We start from the raw sequence: 10,054 nt of genomic DNA on the forward strand, positions 1-10,054 counted from the left end.
TCAAAGAACCGGGGTCTCCTGGGGCCGCTGATACCCTTGGTGCCCTTGTGATCGTCTGCGTCCGTGCAGGTGGGCTACGCCGTGACAACAAAGCAGACTCAAACAGTGACTAGCCCAATGCACTGGAAATATGGCCATCCAAGGAGTGCTGGGCAGGTGACTCTAATCCATGGGGTCACTCAGGGTCCCAGGCAGATGGAGGTTCTTTATCACGCGGCTTCCAGTTTGCCACCCCTATCAGGCAGACGAGGAAAAGAGCAGGTCGCAACATGAATGCAACCCATCTGTAGGCCAGGGATGGCATTGACACATGTACTTCCTGTCTTAGTTTCCAAGGACTGCCAAGAGAAAGTGCCATAAATGTATTCTCTCACTGTCCTGGAGGCTAGAATCCTGAAATCAAGGTGTGAGGAGGGCCTCCTCCCCCTGAAAGAGGAGAGTCCCTCCTGGCCTCTTGCAGCTGCTGTTGGTGACCAGCACTTCTTGGCACTGCTTGGCTTGCAGCTGCAGCACTCGTCTCTGCCTCCACCTTCAGCGGCCTTCTCCTGTCTGTCTCTTCTTAGGAGGACACCAGGGACTTTGAACTCAGGGACCACTACTCTAGTTTGGTCTCTACTTAACTAATCACCTTTTTAGAGACCCTATTTCCAGAAAGGGTCATGTTCACGGGACTAGGAATTAGGACTTGAACATGTCTTTTGGGAGGACATGATTCAACCCATAACACTTCCCCTCACATGCCATTCAATTGCTCTTAGTCATATGGCCATACCTAATTACAAGAAAGGCTGGCAAAGGGAGACTGGCTGTACGTTCAGGAAGAAAAGGGAAATGGATTTTGTAGAATAGCAACCTTTTCCACAACACCTGAGGCCAAGAAACCTCATGAAGCACTTCACATTAATTTCAGAGGGATTAAACAATGAGGTAGCTGCTATACAGGTCATCAGCACATTTCTTGGATTTTATGTATGATATATGTATATAAATGTAAATAAGGTTCAGTCTGAAGTCAATGAGCTGTTGGAAAGTTTCCTGGTATTCTTTGCTCTGATTCAGTTAATTCTAGTCCCTCTACAATGGAATTAATAAGAACACTTGCCACTCTATGGAACTAATTGGGTACATTGAATAAGAAGTCTGGAAAACTAGATTTTCTTCCTTAAACTATCTCTCTATTCCTAAAACTGCCTGCCATTTCAACCTTTCACCTGTTCACGAGCATTTTTCTGGAGCAAAGGAAGTACCAATGGGACTAATTTTAAATAGTAAATATTCCAAAAGTCATTTGCATATGACCTTTTCCTCCTAGTAAGTGTGTCTTCCTAACTTCATTGCCTGGCATAGCTCAAGGTGTGGTTTATATTTTTGTAAGTTAGAACGATCATCACTTGCTCCACACAACATCTAAGCAGGTCTTCCTCTGAACTGAAACATTCAGAGCCAGGACTGGGGTGGGTGTCCCCTGCCTGCATTGTTTGGACAGTGTCAGCTAGCAATTGGATTGTGTCAGCTCCCCTCTCCAAGGCCAGGAGCCACCTTGGATATGTATCATTTCCTCACAGGACTTTTGCTTCCAGAAGGATGACACTGTTTTTAAAGCACAGGGCACAGGCAAGTCTGTCCACAATCGCTTTTCCCACGCTACGAGTGACTTGGCACTGTGCCTTCTTACCTTCACCCAAGGCCTCATCTTGCTCAACTCCAGGCAGAGCTGTACTCCGTGTGCAAGAGGAAGTCCCTCCCTTCTTCTAAAAATTTAGGAAGACTCCTCTGAAAGCAGGTTTTCCCCGTCTTTGGGCAGCAAGCACAGGTGGTTCCTTAAGTTCTAATCACATCCTACAGGAAAAACATTCTCAGCTGCCATTGAGCATTAGTGACAGGGTTCAAAAACCAAATGACTATGAGCATCTTGTAATGTGATATAAAGTAGGACAAATATCATTTTAAATGCAGCTTGAAAGAAAATAAAGGAAATCCCAGAAACCAGAAATAAAGAGGAAGCTAAACCCAGAGCAGTCAGCCTGTGAGTGGACGCTGTGGCTGCCCTACAGGTGGGGTCATCAGTCTCAGAAATCTTGAGGCTTGGGTTTTAACGCTCCTGCCAAGACAGGAGGGGGAATTCTGGTCCCAAGCAAGTAAGGAGAGTCTTGATCTCCCTTACTTTAAGTTGGGGCTTTTAAAGAACAGTGTCCAATAAAAGACCAGACTAAATAAATATCCATGCAGTATCACAGAGAGACGACAAAAAACCTTCATGTCACTTCCTGCACTGGGGTTCAGGGGAAAAAGTCTTTCCTGGGCATTGACAAGTTGTACCTCATACAGATTTTGGGTTCAATTTCGTATTATTTGTGCAAACTCAATTTAACAATATAACATAAAAATTGATCCAGGTTAAGGTACTGAACTCAGGCTGCACAAGATTTTCTCAGAGGATGAGGCCACAATCAAAATTCTTCAAATGCCTGAAGAAATACTGCACTATGATTAAGAGCTAGCAAATGGAATTAACAATAATGTTAAAACACAAGAACTTCACATAATTAGGCAATCTTAAAGAATATAAAAGAAGAATATTTGACATGATGAATGTCAGAAAGGAAGAAATTAAAATAAAAGCATAAGGCACTATTAAAATGTATCAGGCTAATATGAAGGGAACCAAATAAAAATTTTAGAAATAAAAATCTAGTAATTGAAATAAAAAACAAAGTGGATAGGTTTCAGCTAATCAGACAGAGTTGACCAGAGAATCAGTGAGTTGAAAAGCAAATATGAGGAAATTATACAACACGCAATACCCAGATAGATCAAGAAATGGGAAATATCAGAGAAGTTAAGAGATATGCAGATAGCATGAATACACTTGTAGCAGTTTGATATTATTGATGAATTCCAAAAAGAAATATTGGGTTATGTTTGTAAACTGATCTTTTCCTTGGGCATACTAGATTATATTAGATTCTAGGTTACGTGGTTACTTAATCAGGTAAACCTTTTGTATCATTAGGGTGCTGAGTACCCACCCCTTGGTGGGTGGGGACTCACAGATAGTAGGCATGGCAAAGGACAGAGTTGGGGGCTTTCAATGTTGGAATTTTGAAGTTGGAGTTTGATGCTGAAGCTGGAGCCCCAGGGAGAGAGATACAGAGCCGTTCACCTGATAGTCTACAGCTGACCTTGTGGAGAGAGGCAAAGCCTAGAGACCCTCATAGTCTACAGCTGACCTTGTGGAGAAAACAGAGGAGCTGAGCCCAGAGGAACCCAGGAAGCCTGAACCCTCACATATGTTGGCAGCCATTTTGCTCTAACACATGAAAACAGACTTTGGTGAGGGAAGTAACTTATGCTTTATGGCCTGGTATCTGTAAGCTCCTGCCTCAAATAAATACCCTTTATACAAACCTTTCTGGTATTTTGCATCAGCACCCCTTGGGCTGACTAACACATCACCCAAGTAGATATAATAGGAGTCCCAGAAAGAAAGACTAGAGAGAATGAGGAGAACCAATATTCAAAGACAGAATAGTCAAAAATTTTCTGGAATTTATCAAAGGCTATCTGTAGATTCAGGAAATGAAATACATTCTAAGCAAAATAAATAAAACAACTCCACAGCTGGACACTTCATGGTGAAGCTGCAAAACACAAGGCAAAGAGAAGATCTTAAAAGCTACCAGAGAGAATATCCTTTAGACTGAGAGCAGCAATCAAAGACAAAAGACAACACAAGAAGATAACTCTGAATCTAAATTTTACCCCTACCTAAAATATTGCTTAAGAGTGAGGAAAACTATCTCCAGACAAACCAAGATTGAGAGCATTTAACCCATTAACTCTCACCGAAGGAACACTTAAAAGATGTTCTTCAGGAGAGCAAGTGTAGCACAGTGGCTAAGCACCTGCTTCCCATATATGAGGTCCCAGGTTCAATCCCAGGTACCTCATTTAAAAAAAAATTAAATTTAAATTTTTAAAAAGATGCTCTTCAGGAGAAGGTAATGGAACCCCAAAGAAACCAACATGAAGTAAGAAGCAATGGTAAGCAATGGCATTGGCAAATGTTCAGGAAAATCTAAACAAGCTTGTATAAAAATATAATGACATCTTTTAGGAAAGAGGTTCAAAAAATGGCGTAAAATACTAGATAAAAATGACTTGTTTGGTTGAGGAGAGTCAGAAAGGATAGAAGGTAAAGCATAGCAAGAGCCAAGTGTTGTGTAAGAATAGAGCAGAAACAATGCCTGAGTTCAGATTTTGTTATTTAAAAAAAAATTTTCTAATTAAAGTTAAAAAAATTGAAGGTAACCATTAAAAGAATAGGAATGGAACATACAACTTCCAAAGAGAATGAGCAAAATGCAATAAGGAAATTCAGAAAACTCAATCATTCGAGAAAAAGGTAGAAGAGGAGAAAATAAGAGGGAAAAAATTTTACATATAGCATGTGTAAATATGGTAAACAGAAAATACAAAATAAGATAGTAGAAATAAGGTTTTTAAAATCACAATAAATATAGGATATATAAAGCATGTATTAAAATATAAAAAATGATAAAATAAATGGACTAAACTGTTAGATTTCATTCAGTTCGTGAAAAAGGACACAATACACGAAAGACTGCTGCAATGGGCTTTAAACATATAGATGGCATGCTCAGCCTCACTTGTAATTAAAGAAACAATGAATTCACACATGAATTTTTAAATGAAAATCCCTAGGGCTCAAGGGTAAATTTGCATTCTTTTAAAATGTTGGCTATAATGCGAATTTTTGTGATTTGGTACAATTTACAACATGTATCAAAAATCTTTAAACATGCACACCCAGAAATTGCACTTTGAGCAAATAATTGGTGTGTGTGTAAAACTTTATCTATACAGATGTTCTAATGAATTATTTATAATATCAAATATCTGAGATCTAAATACCCAACAATTAGAATGTTAAAGTACTATTACTAATACTACTAATAACAGAATTCTTATTAGTGATGTATTGATAAACATTAATTATATTGCTAATAATACTAATAGTAATAAGGAGAATATTTATTGAGTTTATTATGTGTTAGACATTATTCTACACAGTTTACTGATTAACACATCTTAATCTCCATTATAAATATATGAGGTAGGCATTATGATCACCCCCACTTTACAGATAAGGAAATGGAGCTACACTGAATTTACCAATCTGCTTAAAGTCACACAACAAAATGAACAGAAGAGCCAGCATTAGAATCCAAACACATTTGTCTCCAGAACCATCACAACATCTGTTTTTTTGACTTTGCAGCCAATGAAAAGTTTATTATAGGGAATATTATGTTTTAAATAACACTAAGTATATGAAGCAATGTGTATAGTAAGTCCTAATACTGTAAACCTATGTATAAATATACATATATTAGAATAGAAAGTCTTTTACATACAGGCATATTTAGACACAGGAAAAAGCATGGAAGCATATAATGAAGTAGTAATGATCTCTTCTCTGGGTACTAGGATTACTGGTAACTCACGTTTGTGCTTTTTCATTTTTCAGATTTCTACAAGGAACATATTTTACTCATGCAATCTGAACCGAAGAACATGTAATTGCAGAAACAGAGAAACAGGTATGTCTGGGTGGGGTAGGGATGGGATGTGGCCAGGAGGGAGAAGATGCGGGGCGGTGGCAACGGAAAAGGAAGCCCCTTTGTTTCCCAGGGCTTCCTGCCCCGCGTTGCCTAAATCTGCATTTCCCCGGCACCCACACGAGCCAGATTCTCTTCCACCAACCCCGAGCCTCTCCAGCTGCATCTCTTGGCAGCTATCTGTGCTGCCCTGGGTCAGCTGCCATCATTTGTTCTCTTGGTCGGTCCAAGAAGACCCTGAATTACTTCTTGAGTCAACAGAGGTGTTTCCTTTATGTCATCTGAGGAAATGGGTCCAGGTGTACAGTCCGTTGCAGGAGACAATAGTAATTCACGAAATGCAGTCAACAAATGTTGATTGGGTGCCTACCGTGTGCCAGACACCATGCTTTTAGGTCAAGCAACCTTGATTTCAAGGATATTAAACTTCTTTTTTCTTTTTTTTCTTATCGGGGGAAAGCACGGACACAGACCACCACAAACACAAATTATGCAGCCGAGTTTCCCCCACCTGGGGAAATCGCAGGGGTCAGCAGGTCCCCAGCGCAATGGATCAGCCCCGTCCTGGGAAAACCACCTTCCTGAGCGTGGTGTCTCCCCTGCCAGGTAAGTATCAAGGACATTAAACTTCATCAGCTTCTTCCGTTACATTCTTCTAGCACTTTTGTTTTACATAAAGAAGAGCACAACTATAAAGTTGCCTTTGATATAGATATAAACCACAACCACCTCCTCTAGCAAGATTCTAAAGGTTCTAGGTCTAAGAATAGGATTTCCCTAATCCATGAATAAGCTCATGCATGCTAACAAATGTCCAAGCAACTGTTTGGCTAAGACTAATTTATATTCTCCATTGTAGTTAAGGTTCTACTATTCCCTCCAAATACCAAATTAAAACCAAATCTCCAGCACATAGGAACTGTCTTCACACTCACCTTTTAGTCATAACCCTATTAGTCCCAACTGGGTGGAAGCATCCTGCCCAACTGAGGTTTAGAGAAGTTTCCTGCTGAAAACCCACCATTTTTCACCTCAAATCCTCCCAAATTAGACCTTCTGTGTGACCCAGAAGCTACAGGCACAAACCAGTCCTCTCAAGGTCAACCCTCTGGAAATACGCCCTGCCTTTTGAGATACAGAAGTTATGGAGAGACTTCACACTGATCACTTTTTAAGAAAATCTTCCTTGGCTCATCTTGGACCTTCTCAGCACCTCTTCCAAATGCTTTAGTAGTTCAACAGCATCCAGAATATGTGACAACCCTTGAATTACCATGCTGCTTTCACGTGGAGTTTCACTTTTTCTCTTTCAGGAATTCTAATACTCTTAATTGTCGAGAAGCTAAGGAGTCCTCAGTCAAGCAGAGAAGACAAGTTGAGAAAATGCAAGTAAAATGAAAGTTGACTTTCACCCTTGGCCTATACTGGTCTAAACTAAATTAAGCTCTGAGGAGATTATTGCTTGACTGGTGGTTTTTTCCCAAGTAGTCATTAAAGATTTATATGAAATAATTTAAACAATAAAATTTTATTTTTCTTATGCCATAAAAACTGAGAGAAGGGAATATGTCCTACACAGAATAATCCTAACACTAACTGGACCAAGGATTCAGGAAGCAGGATCATTCAACAACCTGTCTCCCTCCATCTGCTTTTCTCCCTCATATACAGAAATTAACAGGAATCTTGCTAGCAGTAGTCTAAAAAGTCCATTCATTTGAAGCTAGAAAACTAATAAACATCCGATCACCAATGAAAAGGAGCTGGGGGGTGGGGTGGGACACGGGTTGCACATATCTCAAGTCTCACTAGAGGACTTGGCCACTCAATTCTTTTCTCTCTCTTCTAGTTTTCTTGAAGCAAAGAAATCTCTTCTCTCAGGAATGTTCAGGCTGTAACTTTGAAAACATGCCACATCCTTCCCCCAGCCCCAAAGAAATCAGCGAGTGTCACCGCTACAATCTCCATCTTCTTATCTGCACCAAAGAAACAAGGAATAAACTGGGCTGAATCATGCCATGGCAGGCTGAGTGGGTTGTGTCAGGCGTGCAGTTCCCAATAAATCATTTGTTTCACCAAGTTCAATACGTTCCATTCCGTGGCACCTCGCATGGTATCTCAGACTTGGGGACCAAAACTCTTCTTTGCCATCACATAGGCAGTAAAAAAGGCCATGAGTTAGCTTTCTCACAGCTGGGTAGAATGCGCTGGCAAACCAGCCCCCTAGAACAAGCCACTTGTCCTCTGTCCTCTGGTCATCAGCTGAGTCTGGTCACCTGGGGAGAAGGTTTCGCTTTCAGACAAGTTGGGTCCAATTGCAGGCTCTTTTGTGGATGACCCGACATTCCTGCCCTGACCCCACTCTGACTCAGGAAGTTTTCTTGACCTGGATTTCAGTGGGAAAGCGCTCGCGAGTTTTCAAGCGAAAACTGCAGTGCCTAAAACTTTTTAGGCAGGATGGCTGTCTGTACAGAAAGGCTAGAAGGAAACACACCTGGACAACTCTTTAATGTTTTTCCAATTTTAAAAAATCGCCTGCAATGGGCATAAATTACATTCATAATTTTAAAAATTAATATTAAGAGTATGGTATCATTTTAAAAAAACATATAAACCTCAGTTTTTCAATATTGAAAGAAATTTTGCTCTATGAGTAATAATCTAGAAAGTAGATTTGTTTAAAAAAGTAGTTGTCATGTTTGCCTTGTATTTTATTCCTTTTAACTTTTTGCTTTGGGCTTTGCTTTTCTTAAATTCCTAAATTCATAATATTCTTAGTTATTAAACACTACACTGTCAATGTAAACTAGAAAAAAGAAAATAAGGAACTGGATGTTTGTTTAGGCCTTGGCTTCTGCTACAAGCAGATTTATATTCTTTTAGTTCAGAAGACAAAATATTGAAATAAGGCATTTCTTTTAGAAGTAACTAAATTACATAATTTTATTGTCAATTGAAAAAAGTTGTAAGCCTATTAATTTAAACGAAAATAGTTTTTAAATAGAAACCTATTTCAGTGCCCATAAATATTTTTTGGAACCCACACACAAAACTGTAAATTTTTTTGTCACCATGAATTGTATGAAGCAGTCAATCTTAATTCCTTGGGACAAGAACATCAAAGAAGTAATTTGTGTTTTACCCAAATCATTTTCAAATAATTATAAATTATTTTCAAATGGGGAGGGGGTAAGTACCCTAAAAAAGTCCCATACTACAAATATTTTAATTGATGGCACATTATATTACCTAGTTTGAAAAAGCCAAACTATTTTCTCCCCACTTAGCTTCTCATTCCCCAATATTTGCTTGTTGTTATAAGTCATACTGTATAGAATTCCTATTCCCTTTATCCCATTAAGATGGACAAGTGGAATAACAATTAGTTTTGTAGCACTACATGTTATTGTAATAAGATGCTTTTATTCATTGATTTTTTTTAAAAACCTGAAATGTACTTCTCCTTGTCTACTTTGACCACATACCATCGTCTTAGTTAATTATAATTCAGTCCTGTTCCTAGACTGCTAGCATTTATCCTACAGCTATCTTAAAGTGCCAGTGTATGCCTGCAGGGTTTTAAAAAAACAGTCTGGAGTGACACACTTGATTATACCTAATATTCAATGTAGCGTCATCCCTTCCAGCTCTCTTATTTGTCCATGGATGATGTGCACTAAGGAGGGAAATGGGAAACGGACTTTGGCCCAGTGGTTAGGGCGTCCGCCTACCACATGGGAGGTCCGCGGTTCAAACCCCGGGCCTCCTTGACCCGTGTGGAGCTGGCCCACGCGCAGTGCTGATGCGTGCAAGGAGTGCCCTGCCACGCAGGGGTGTCCCCCGCGTAGGGGAGCCCCACGCGCAAGGAGTGCGCCCCGTAAGGAGAGCCGCCCAGTGCGAAAGAAAGTGCAGCCTGCCCAGGAATGGCGCTGCCCACACTTCCTGTGCCGCTGACGACAACAGAAGCGGACAAAGAAACAAGACGCAGCAAACAGACACAGAGAACAGACAACCAGGGGAGGGGAGGGGAATTAAATAAATAAAAATAAATCTTTAAAAAAAAAAAAAGGAGGGAAATGCTCATCCAAAAATTCTCCTTCAGTGCTGGCTTGTCCTGCTCTAGTGCCTGTGATCCCGCCCAGGTGTTCACTGCCAGCTGAAGGATCCACGGGTTTTCCGGGCAGCTTTTCTGCTCAGAGTAATCCTGGGGTTGCTTCCCTGTCACCCAGAGTGTGGTCCCTGGCCACCTCCTTCTGCTCTGAAAGCCTGAAGCCCAGAGTTAGTTGCAGTGTGTGTGTGCACCTGTGCCCATGTGACACCTCAGGAGTTGCCTCCTCCCCGCCCAGCTAGTGAGAGGTGGCAGACGCGGTCCCCTGTGGCCCTGCAAGGCCCCGAGGAGTGGCTGACCTTAC

The 10,054-nt window shown here is 40.6% G+C and overlaps 1 non-coding gene across 1 annotated transcript; it reads right to left on the minus strand.

Moving 5' to 3' along the window:
* Positions 1-6,092: 6,092 nt before the first annotated feature.
* On the minus strand, positions 6,093-6,256 carry LOC111763537 (U1 spliceosomal RNA). Its single transcript, XR_002796390.1, has one exon. It is a non-coding gene; the product is annotated as a U1 spliceosomal RNA (small nuclear RNA).
* Positions 6,257-10,054: the final 3,798 nt, after the last annotated feature.

The sequence above is a fragment of the Dasypus novemcinctus genome, chromosome 5 (assembly GCF_030445035.2).
Source record: "Dasypus novemcinctus isolate mDasNov1 chromosome 5, mDasNov1.1.hap2, whole genome shotgun sequence".
In the NCBI taxonomy this organism is placed as follows: domain Eukaryota; kingdom Metazoa; phylum Chordata; class Mammalia; order Cingulata; family Dasypodidae; genus Dasypus; species Dasypus novemcinctus.